We start from the raw sequence: 12,499 nt of genomic DNA, 5'->3' as shown, positions 1-12,499 counted from the left end.
CAAGATATAATGATGCTGAGGAGAAATAATAATGAATAGAAAGCACTTCGGAGATCTCTAGAAAGCTGACCTATAGTATTCCTGAGGATTAACCTGCATATTAAGCTGTGACTTTTAAAAACACCTGTGGAATTTTAAAGCAATTTTTTAAGATAATTTTTTTCTTAGTATTTTCTCTGAAATTTCCTTTGCAATTACTTCAAGTTTGTAGTCAATTTAGAAGGGACAAACATTCCCAACAATTAATAAATGATTATTCATGTTATGATTTAATGATTTTTACTGCAAAATGTTTACTATTTACTATTGGCCATTGCTTTAAGACTGACAGTGAGCTAGTTTTTCTCTCCTAATATTGGAGATTACTGTTTTCTAAATTATTGTTCATTATCTACAGTTCCATACTAAGTGCTAGTGTCTTAAAGACTTGGGAATCAAAACCTTACCCAAAGAAAGAGTTAAAATCTTCCCTTGGCAACTTCCTGACTGTCTAATGGTCAGACTGGAGGCTTTCACTCCTAGGGTCTGGGTTTGATCCCTGGTACGGGAACTAAGACCCTGCAAGCCATGCAGCACAGCCAAAAATAAAATAAAATCAAATCTGCCCTTATGTAGAGTTTAAAGCTTCTTTTAAAATAAATTCTAGAACTTCAATTACTGTATTTGCCACTAGGTCTGCAAACTGATAGCTGTAATTAAGTGCTACCTTATGTTAGAACGGGCTTCCATGGTGGCTCAGATGGTAAAGAATCCGCCTGCAGTGTGGGAGTCCTGGGTTCAGTCCCTGGGTTGGGAAGATCTCCTGAAGAAGGGAATGGCTACCCACTCCAGTATTCTTGCCTGGAAAATTCCATGGACAGAGGAGCCCAGCAGGCTACAGTCCATGGGGTTGCAAAGAGTCAGACATGACTGAGTGAATTTCACTTATGTTAGAATAATGTAACACCTATAAAAACATACTTTATTTTGACATTTCAGTTTAATCCACTAAGTTGCTATTTTCAGTTGGTCAATAAGTTCTAGCAATCCTGTTATCATTAATTAGATCACTTTAAAAAATATATATATTTTACTTATCTACAATTATTAAACTTGTATTTTCTAAGAAGGAGGCAAATCTTCAAGGAAGCTTATTTATAATAAAGGAATATGTAATATTTCTAATCCCTTTGATGTGATTTAAAATTTTAATTCTTGACTTTGAAATTGAGCAGGATCCTGCTGAGCCCTCCTGGGTACAAAAGCCCCTCCATGTCTCCTGTTTCTTGTTTGCAAAAAAAGGCTTTAATCTCCTAGGCCTTCCCGGAGTTCCAAAGAGCAGGGTCAAACTGTTACTAATTAGGGAAGTGAGAGGATACAGAAACAAAGGAAAAGCAGTAAAGCAAGAAAAGTAATGATAGTGGAAAAAAAAGAGACCTAGTTTTTCCTCAAGAGATACACCTAACAATCTGATGAATATCTCCCTGTTGGTCTATAGAAATTAAGATCCCCCTACGGAGAAGGCAATGGCAAGCCACTCCAGTACTCTTGCCTGGAAAATCCCATGGGCGGATGAGCCTGGTAGGCTGCAGTCCATGGGGTTGCTAAGAGTCGGCAGGATTTCACTTTCACTTTCACTTTTTCACTTTCATGCATTGGAGAAGGAAATGGCAACCCACTCCAGTGTTCTTGCCTGGAGAATCCCAGGGACGGAGGAGCCTAGTGGGCTGCTGTCCCTGGGGTTGCACAGAGTCGGACACGACTCAAGCGACTTAGCAGCAACCCAAATGGAAGAAGGTGACTACATGCTGACCACAAGTACACAGACCCCTGCCTGGTTGGAACCACAAAGCTGATGGTTGAGATTCCTGAAAGGTCATGCTGTTACCTCACCACTAACCAATTAGAAGAAAGTCCATGAGTTGAAACCCTCATCCCAAATGTTGCCTTTAAAAACCCTTCCAGGAAAGCCACTGGGGGTTGGGTCTTTTGAACACAAACAGCCCTTTTTCCTTGCTTGTGTCAAGGAAATGTGTGCTCAGTCATGTTCCACTCTTTGCGACCCCATGGACTATAGCCTGCCAGGCTCCTCTGTCCACAGGATTTTTCAGGCAAGAATACTGGAGTGGGTTGCCATTTTCCTCCTTCAGGGGATCTTCCCAACACAGGGATTAAACCCATGTCTCCTGTGTCTCCTGCATTGCAGGAGGATTCTTTACCTGCGGAGCCATCAGGGAAGCCCTTCTCCTCGCTTGTTAGTTGCTCAGTCGTGTCCAACCCTTTGCAACCCCATGGACTGTAGCCCTGCCAGGCTCATCTGTCCATGGAATTCTCTAGGCAAGAATACTGGAGTGGGTTGCCATTCCCTTCTCCAAGGGATCTTCCCAACCCAGGGATCGAACCCAGGTCTCCCACACTGCAGGCAGATTCTTTACTGTGTGAGCCACAGGGGTTGGGGCCCTGCAAATAAATACTGTACTTTCCTTTCCTACAACCTAGTGCCAGTAGGTTGGCTTTGCTACAAGGCAGGCAAGTGGACCCAAATTCGGTTCAGTAACAACTTCTCAAAAAATTACTAGAGCTTTACTATCTCCTAGAAGACAAGAGAAAGAAAAAAGCCTCTCAATCTGTCAAATTGGATAGACAGGTCAATCAGTTATATTTCTATTCAGAACTCACAGTTCTACTGGCCATACTATACAATTAGATTATACTGGATGATAAGACATCTCTTCAGTTAGTTTCTGTGATATAGTTATTTTTATTTTATATGGAAGTACAGCCACTTAAGAATGTTGTGATAGTTTCAGGTGGACAGCAAAGGGACTCAGCCATATATATACATGCATTCATTCCCCCCAAACTCCCCTCCCATCCAGGCTGCCACATAACATTGAGCAGAGTTCCCTGTAGGACAGTAGGTCCTGTTGGTTTTAAATATAGCAGTGTGTACATGTCCATCCCAAACTCTGTAACTATCCCAGTCCCCCATCCTTCCCCTGGGCAACTGTAAGTTTGTGAGACTGTTTCTGTTAAATTAATAAGTTCATTTGTGTCATTTCTTTTTAGATTCTGCATATAAGAGACGTCATAGGACATAGTAAGAAATACATATTTGGCCTTTGGTTCCTGGCCCAAAGTTCTAAACACTTGGAATTTCCTGAGCAGCCAGCAATGTGTGCACCTTTTGTTACAATACTTGATCTCTTGTCCTCAGTTCCTTAAATCACTCCAGAGCCATCAAGGTGAAGATATCTTATTCATAACAAGCCCCGTTCCCCTACAGCTGGTTCTATGTTAATGAGGTGACTTTTGCAGAGCACCTAAAGATGCTGCTGGTTGCCAGGGGAACCAATTCAAACAGAGAACTTTTCAGTCCCACTCTGTCCTAGGGGAGAGGAAAGAAGGGACTGGATGTTGAATCAATCACCTATGGCCGACCAAAAGTTTAATCAGTTTTGCCTATGAATGAAGTCTCCACAAAATTTTAACAGGATGGGTCAGAGAACTCCTGGGTTGGCGAACAGGTAGAGAGTTAGGACAGTGGCACACTCGGAGAGGGCATGGAAACTTTGAGTCCTTTTCTGATACCTTGCCCTATGCATCTCTTCTATTTTGCAGTTCCTGAGTAATATCCTTTTATAATAAAACAGTAATCTAGTACATAAAATGAGTTTTTTGAGCCACTTTAGCAAATTAACCAAATCCAAGGATGGCATATGGTGAGAAGCATAGGTGATAACCTAGACTCACAACTGGCTTCTGAAGTGGGAGTGGGAGTCTTATGGGGACTGACTCCTTAACCTATAACCCAAGGAGTGGGTCCTAGGAACCTCTGATTTGTAGCTGGTCATCAGAAGCACAGGTAATAACCTGGGCTCACAATTTTCTTCTGAACTATAGGGTGGTCTTGTGGGACTGAGTCCTTAACCTGTGGAATCTAATACTGTCTCCAAATACATAATGTTAGAATCGAGTCAAATTGTAGGACACCCAGCTGATGTCAGAGAATTGCTGATGTGGGGAATGCCCTCCCACATATATACACCCCACACACAGGAATTAGTGACAGAATCTTTAGGTCCCCAAAATGGGACTTATTTGCCTAAAGGGTTTATAAACTCTTTTATAAGGAAAAAAACAAAAACATATATCAACCACATAATTTTGAATACTAAATACACACTATGATACTCAAACACAAGACATAAATAGGCTTCCTCAGCTGTGGCTGATTTTTATAAAATGAGCACAACAATTAGGCTGGAGACTACTCAGATATTTTACCTATACGTGTGGTTTCCATGAAGGGATCTTTACTTAGAAGTCCAAGCATTAGCTACCCAGAAGATGCTGTTGCTCTGAAAAGGGCAGCTGTGGTTCTCCCAACTTTTTGCTTGCTTGCTTAAGAGTGAGCATTGGGCTGTAGTTATTATCATCCAGCAGAGATGGCAGGAACATCATCAGTAAATTCAGGGAGGTAGGAGTCACAGAATGTGAGGCTTATGAGGAAAACAGACTATGAAGGAAAAAAGAAGCAAAATTATATTAGTGAACGCTCCTAAAAGGAGTGCTATCAATGCAAAGGTAATGTCTATAGCTATAACAATTTCTTGTTTATGATCCTTTAATATTTGCTTACATCACATTTCTCACAAACATGTTAAAGTTAATATGTATGTACCTGTCTCTCCACAGGACTCTAAGAACCCCAAACCTCAGAATCTTGTACTTGGTGAAATTGGATAAGGGGCATTTCCAGTACGTACGCCAACTCCTAAAAATAGAAAATAATATTAATTTACATAGGCTTTGGTTTAATTTTTCAACAGATCTTAATACAGGGTAGTAAGTGATCTCTCATTGAAATGCTGTTAATTTTTTTGTCTTTGCATATCTTACTTTCTCTGCTGAAACAAACTGGGGGAATAAAAACCAGAAGTAATAAAAATTTACTAAGAGAAAATGTGCCTCTCTGGACTAGTCTAGTTAAGGCAGAAAACACTTATGTAATATTGCATGTTAATCAGAATTAATATAAATCAAGAATTATAAATTACAGTTCCACTTGAGCTAATTTGAATTATTCTGACCATGTCAGAAAAACTATGATTCAATGTTCTCAAGCAAAATCATGGTTTTGATGTTTATGAATTTGAGAAGTCTATTTTTATCCAACAGAGCCAACTGTTTGATATTAAATCCATCCTAAAAAATACCTGTGTATAATGTCATTGATTTAAAATATAGTAAAATGAGATTAAAACGTTATTGAAACACTGAACAGCTTTTAACAATATACATAAATCAGATAATTAACATTAGTTAGTGGAAGACTTACAGTTAACATTGTCAAGCATTTCAATTTTAGGTGTCAGAACTGAAAACAGGGAAAAGACCCCATCATTTTGTGATGACACAGGTCTTTCAATTAGACTAAAAGTAATAATTATTCATACATTGATAGATAACTGTATGTCTCAATAGCTAAATCAAGCTTAGAAACACAAACGTGGCACTGAAGTAAATGGACATGGAAAATTTTACTTGTATTGCTGCTGCTAAGTCACTTCAGTTGTGTCTGACTCTGTGTGACCCCAGAGACAGCAGCCCACCAGGCTCCCCCGTCCCTGGGATTCTCCAGGCAAGAACACTGGAGTGGGTTGCCACCTCCTTCTCCAATGCATGAAAATGAAAAATGAAAGTGAAGTCGCTCAGTCGTATCCGACTTGTAGCGACCCCATGGACTGCAGCCCACCAGGCTCCTCCATCCATGGGATTTTCCAGGCAGGAGTACTGGAGTGGGGTGCCATTGCCTTCTCTTACTTGTATTGCATTGGCCAAAAAGTTTGCTCAGGTTTTTCTTTTTGTATTTATTTTTAACTGGAGGACAATCAGGTTTTTCCACAAGATGTTACAGAAAAACCCAAACAAACTTTTTGGCCAATGCAATATCTTTCTCATTCTTTTCCTCTCAACCTTCTTCACCTCAGTAAAGTGGTAACTCTTTTAGTAGTTTAGGACAAAAACTATGCATTGATAGCTGATGCTGTTCTTACTCTCACCCAAACCTTGAGTAAATTCTGTTAGATCTATCTTTGGAATATATTCAGAATATTCTCATCAACTTTAACCTGGGTCTCCTGCATTGCAGGCAGACTTGTCTGAGCCTTGCTATCAGCTGTCATTTCCAGCTTTGGACTATTACAATAGTATTTAATCCTAAAGTGTTAATTACTTCAGTTGTTCGTCCATCCACCTATACAACAACTACTAATAAACAATCACTTAAATCAGACACTATTTTAGGTACTTAAGTACACAGAATTATCTCTTTGGCCTTTCCAAAAGGAATGCCTCTTACGCATCCTAAATTTATTATGATATATTGTTTTAGGACATAACGATGAGGGGACTAAACAGTCAATAATGAGAAAATTAGTGACTCGGTAAGGAATCATTTTCTAAATCAAGATTCCAATGCTTTGCTTCTAAACTGGAAAACCGAACTGATATGTCCATTAAAAATATTCTGATAAACCACTGTAAGTAATGATTTTTGGCATACAACATTGAAGGAATAAAAATTATTAAAGGACATTACTGTGTAACATTTTTTAACTCCTCTCAAATCAACAGACATTTTGGCCTTTACATCTCTTAAGTTGAAAATGAGAAAAAGAATTATGTTGAACTCTGTCAGATTACAGCAATAAATAATACTCATCTGTAAAAACTTTACCTAAATGATAAAAAAATCCAATCTCTTAAGAAATGTATTTCAATGAAGTATTATTTTTATAATGCTCAAAATGTGACATTTATACTTTCAGCAGATGTATACTAGTAACAGCTGTAATGATACAAAGTTTCTTTGAATTGACAATGTTCATAACATTATAATCACAAGATATGCAATAAGTGTAAATACACACACTTTTTATGCTGTAGAAAAGAATGCTAAACAATAAAGCTTTCATACCTAAAACCTTACTACCTAACAGCAGAATTTTGTAGGTCAGAATTTCTCAATAGTATATCACTATTGACATTTTGGGCTGGTTAATTCTTTGTTGTTGGAATTGCCTTGTACAGTGTAGGATGTTTTGCAATATTCCTGGCCTCTTCCCACTAGATACCAATCCCTACTCCTTGGTTATGACACCAAAAATGTTTTCAGAGGTTGTCCAATGTACCCTTTCCCCACCAAGAGGCAATATTCCCTAATTGAGTACCACTGCTGCAGGGGACCCATTGATGGATCACAGCCTTGTCATGGTGAAGGGGCCTGAGTAACTCAATGAAGCTATGAGCCATGCCACGCAGGGCCACCGAATACAGATGGATCATAATGAAGAGTTCTGACAAAACTTGGCCACTAGGGGAGGGAACTGCAACCCGCTCCAGTATTCTTGCCATGAGAACTCCATGAACAGTATGAAAAGGCAAAAAGATACAAAACTGAAAGATGAGTCCCCAGGCCAGAGGTGTACAATATGCTACTGGGAAAGAGTAGAGGGCAATTACTAATAGCTCCAGAAAGAATGTAGAGGTTGGGCCAAAGCAGAAACGATGGTCAGTTGTGGATGTGTCTGGTGCTGAAACCAAAGTCCGATGCTGTAAAGAACAATATTGTATAGGAACCTGGAATGTTAGGTATTCAATGGACATAAATTTGAGCAGACTGTGAGATAGTGGGCTTCCCTTGTGGCTCAGCTGGTAAAGAATCTGCCTGCAATGTGAGAGACCTGGGTTCGATCCTTGGGTTGGGAAGATCCCCTGGAGAAGGGAAGGTTACCCACTTCAGTATTCTGGCCTGGAGAACTCCATGTACTATATAGTCCATGGGGTTGCTAAGAGTTAGACATGACAGAGAAACTTTCACTTTCACTTCCAGAAGATAGTGGAAGACAGAGGAACCCAGTGTACTGCAGTCCATGAGGTCACAGAGTCAGCCACAACTTAGTGACTGAACAACTACAACAACAGCTACAGGGGATATAATAACGACATAATGTAAAACTTTAATTTTCTAAGAGCAAGTTCATTTTTTAAAAAAATATATGATGGGTATTCCATTAAATTGTTTTCCTCTATTTCTTTACATTGATCATTGAGGAAGGCTTTCCTATCTCGCCCTGCTATTCTGTGGAACTCCACATTCAAATAGGTGTATCTTTCCTTTTCTCCTTTGCCTTAAGCTTCTTTTAAAACAACAGAAAACAATAGAATGGAAAGACTAAGAGATTTTTTCAAGAAAATGAGATACCAAGGGAACATTTCATCCAAACATGGGCACCATAACGGACAGAAATAGTATGGACCTAACAGAAGCAGAAGATATTAAGAAGAGGTGGCAGGAATACACAGAAAAACTGTACAAAAAAGATCTTTACGACCAAGATAATCATGATGGTGTGATCACTTACCTAGAGCCAGACATCCTGGAATGTGAAGTCAAGTGGGCCTTAGAAAGCATCACCAGGAACAAAGCTAGTGGAGGTGATGGAATTCCAGTTGAGCTATTTCAGATCCTGAAAGACGATGCTGTTAAAGTGCTGCACTCAATATGCTAGCAAATTTGGAAAACTCAGCAGTGGCCACAGGACTGGAAAAGGTCAGTTTTCATTCCAATTCCAAAGAAAGGCAATGCCAAAGAATGCTCAAACTACTGCACAATTGCACTGATTTCACATGCTAGTAAAGTAATGCTCAAAATTCTCCAAGCCAGGCTTCAGCAACACATGAACCGTGAACTTCCAGATGTTCAAGGTGGTTTTAGAAAAGGCAGAGGAACCAGAGATCAAATTGCCAACATCCTTTGGATCATGGAAAAAGCAAGAGAGTTCCAGAAAAACATCTATTTCTGCTTTATTGACTATGCCAAAGCCTTTGACTGTGTGGATCACAATAAACTGTGGAAAATTCTGAAAGAGATGGGAATCCCAGACCACCTGACCTGCCTCTTGAGAAACCTATATGCAAGTCAGGAAGCAAGAGTTAGAACTGGACATGGAACAACAGACTGGTTCCAAATAGGAAAAGGAGTATGTCAAGGCTGTATATTGTCACCCTGCTTATTTAACTCATATGCAGAGTACATCATGAGAAACACTGGGCTGGAAGAAGTACAAGGTGAAATCAAGATTGCTGGGAGAAGTATCAGATATGCAGATATACAGATGATACCACCCTTATGGCAGAAAGTGAAGAGGAACTAAAGAGCTTCTTGATGAAAGTGAAAGAGGAGAGTGAAAAAGTTGGCTTAAAGCTCAACATTCAGAAAACTTAGATCATGGCATCTGGTCCCACCACTTCATGGGAAGTAGATGGGGAAACAGTGGAAACAGTGTCAGACTTTATTTTGGGGGGCTCCAAAATCACTGCAGATGGTGATTGCAGCCATGAAATTAAAAGACGCTTACTCCTTGGAAGGAAAGTTATGAGCAACCTAGATACCATATTCAAAAGCACCCATTACTTTGCCAACAAAGGTCTGTCTAGTCAATGCTATGGTTTTTTCAGTGGTCATGTATGGATGTGAGAGTTGGACTGTGAAGAAAGCTGAGGGTTGAAGAATTGATGCTTTTGAACTGTGGTGTTGGAGAAGACTCTTGAGAGTCCCTTGGATGCAAGGAGATCCAACCAGTCCATTCTAAAGAGATCAGTCCTGGGTGTTCATTGGAAGGACTGATGCTGAAACTGAAATTCCAATACTTTGGCCACCTCATGCGAAGAGTTGACTCACTGGAAAAGACTGATGCTGGGCGCGATTGGGAGCAGGAGGAGAAGGGGACAACAGAGGATGAGATGGCTGGATGGCATCACCGACTCTATGGATATGAGTTTGAGTGAACTCTGGGAGTTGGTGATGGACAGGGAGGCCTGGCGTGCTGCGATTCATGGGGTCGCAAAAGAGTCGGACACGACTGAGCGGCTGAGCTGAGCTGAATCCTTTAGATAGTCTTGGGTGCCTGCTCAGTTGCTTCAGTCAAGTCTGACTCTTTTCGACCCTGTGGACTGTACTGTACCAGGTTCCTCTGTCCATAGGATTCTCCAGGCAAGAATACTGGCGTGGGTTTCCATGCCCTCCTCCAGGAATAGTCTTGCATTATATCTCAATTCTCTCAGCTTTATCACTGGCAATAATTCCAATGGAATCATTCACTCTAAATAAAAATATTGAAATGCATGTAGTGCTTTTGTTTTAAAGCAATTCCACATAAATCCTCTAGTATTGATTGAACATATCTAAATGACAGGAAGAAAGGATGTTAGGGATAAGAATTTTGCAGTTTAGTAATAACTAGCCCAGTTTACTTGGAGAAGGCAATGGCACCCCACTCCAGTACTCCTGCCTGGAAAATCCCATGGATGGAAGAGCCTGGTAGGCTGTAATCCATGGAGTCGCTAAGAGTCAGACATGACTGAGCGACTTCCCTTTCACTTTTCACTTTCATGCACTGGAGAAGGAAATGGCAACCCACTCCAGTGTTCTTGCCTGGAGAATCCCAGGGACGGGGGAGCCTGGTGGGCTTCCGTCTATGGAGTCACACAGAGTTGGACAGGACTGAAGCGACTTAGCAGCAGCAGTAGCAGCCCAGTTTACAAATCAGCAGAGACAGAAGCAGAGCTGACATCTCCAGACCAATCACACCAAACTCTCAATGGAGATATTGTTCATAATTCTACATTTCATGAAGTTATAGGATGCTCTGAAAGTAAGTTAAATCAAGTTACTGCCGAAGGCTTCAAAAAATCCTTAGCATTATCAAACTTCAAGTCACTTTGTACAAACTGGAAAAACTAAAACCGCCCAATTTGTCTGGAGTCAATGTAACATCATTTAAAAGTCACTTCTACGCTGAATATATTTATTAGTTGTACAAGTATGTTTTTTTCCCCCAAAGTTTGAATTCTTTTATCACGAAGGTCAAAATGCTGACTACAACAGTACTTCTCGAGTATAGCTCTTCCTTTTACAAGTAAACAATGTTGAGACCACCACACAGAAACCAGTACAGGCTTTTTTCATTAAGCCCTTCTAGAGTTGATTTCTACATGCCAGTGAATGGGTTTCCTAAACATCATTGTTCAACCCCTATTATTAACTCGGTTAAAACCCAGATATTTTAACACCGCATGAGGAATCACTTGTGCATCAGAAAAACTGCTCATTTTAATCACTTTAGCGCTAAAACTGAAAAGCATTATAACTGCATATTTCAGCTACTGTAGAGTCTGGGTTCCCTTAAACTTCTACCAAAATAAGGCGCTGGAGCTACAGATTTCCGAGTTATTTTTGTAGTCGTGGCGTGAAGCTGAACCAAGGTGCAGGTGTGGAGCACCAGGCAGCCCGGGTCCCCAAGGCTACTGTCACAGCAACGCGTTGGGGCTCTTGGGGCAGGCTTGAGTCCGAGACGGGAAGTAAGGGCCCGCCCGCGCCTCAAGGGAGGCCCTGGGACAGACTCCCCGGAGTTGAAGAAAACGCCTTCAGTTGAAGGAAACCGGCTGGGAAAGCTGGCGGGAGCAAATTAGCTGCTAGTTCCAGCTCCTTCGCAGTGGCTAGGGCAGATTTCCCGGCGACGCCAGGCCGCGTCTGTTCTCTCTTCATCCTGCTTTGCCATTTTTTATCACGCTGCCTCGCAGACTTCTCTTTCCTGGTGCCCACTCAGCTTTAATTTAAGATGTCTTCACAGACGTGACAGATGCCGAAGGTGAAGCCCCTAAATAGTCCCGCCACAACTCACGCCTTCTCCCACGTTTTCCTCTCAGGCCCGCCCCCGGAGTGAGCGGCGGGCGGGACCGGGGGGAGGCGAGCTCCCGCCGCGGCCTCGCCTCGCCCCGCCCCCGGGCGCGCGCCCCCACTCGCATAAGGCCCGGAGAGCACGCCGCCCCGCCTACTCGGCCTCCACCCCCGGCGCGCCGTGCGGAGGGCAGGGGCTTGCAATAGGCTTCTGCGGCTCCTTTATTTTTTCCCCCTAAGCTGACTGTTTGCACAACGGCAAAAAACAGGTCCCAGTAAAAGGCAACAATCAGAAAAGAGTAACTGTTACTAAAAGTATTAAATAATTTCACTACAGGAGCTTGCGAGTTTACCCAGCCTCCAAAAGCTCGAGCTCCGCCCCGTGGAGCAACCCTCCCCCCACCCCAAAGCTGCCCCCGGGAGCCCACGCAGACGCTCTCTCGGCGGCGCGCTAGCTCCGCCCCGCCAGCCCCGCCCCCCTGCCCCCTCGCTCTCCCTCTGGAGAGTCAGCGCGCACGAACCGGGGCGTGAGGCGTCAGGGACGCGCGGGCACCTCATCCTTCCCACCTTCCTACACTGTTGCTACTTTTCGGTGTGAGTCATTCCAGCTTCCTCTTCCGTGAGTTCCTCCTTTTCTCTTCTCAGAGACCTCGCTCGTCCCGCAGGCGGCCACCTCCGCCGCAGCTCTCGCGCCCCCAGCGAGTAGTGCGCGTGCGCGCACGGCGCACGCGGGCGCGCGGCCGTCGAGTCCCTGCGCTCCCTCCCTCCTCCCGT

The 12,499-nt window shown here is 42.4% G+C and overlaps 1 long non-coding RNA gene across 2 annotated transcripts; it reads right to left on the bottom strand.

The window, feature by feature from the left end:
* Positions 1-2,716: 2,716 nt before the first annotated feature.
* Positions 2,717-12,382, bottom strand: LOC133249222 (uncharacterized). Of its 2 annotated transcripts, none has more exons than XR_009736876.1 (3): positions 12,293-12,382; positions 4,664-4,756; positions 2,717-4,498 (listed from the first exon to the last, which is right to left on the bottom strand). It is a non-coding gene; the product is annotated as an uncharacterized LOC133249222 (long non-coding RNA). The 2 variants fall into 2 exon arrangements; XR_009736878.1 differs by lacking the exon at positions 12,293-12,382 and adding an exon at positions 8,409-9,236.
* Between the last annotated feature and the right edge of the window lie 117 nt (positions 12,383-12,499).

Source organism: Bos javanicus, chromosome 1 (genome assembly GCF_032452875.1).
Source record: "Bos javanicus breed banteng chromosome 1, ARS-OSU_banteng_1.0, whole genome shotgun sequence".
In the NCBI taxonomy this organism is placed as follows: Eukaryota; Metazoa; Chordata; class Mammalia; order Artiodactyla; family Bovidae; genus Bos; species Bos javanicus.
Note: the sequence above shows the minus strand (reverse complement) of the source record. Positions and strands in the feature narration are given on the sequence as shown.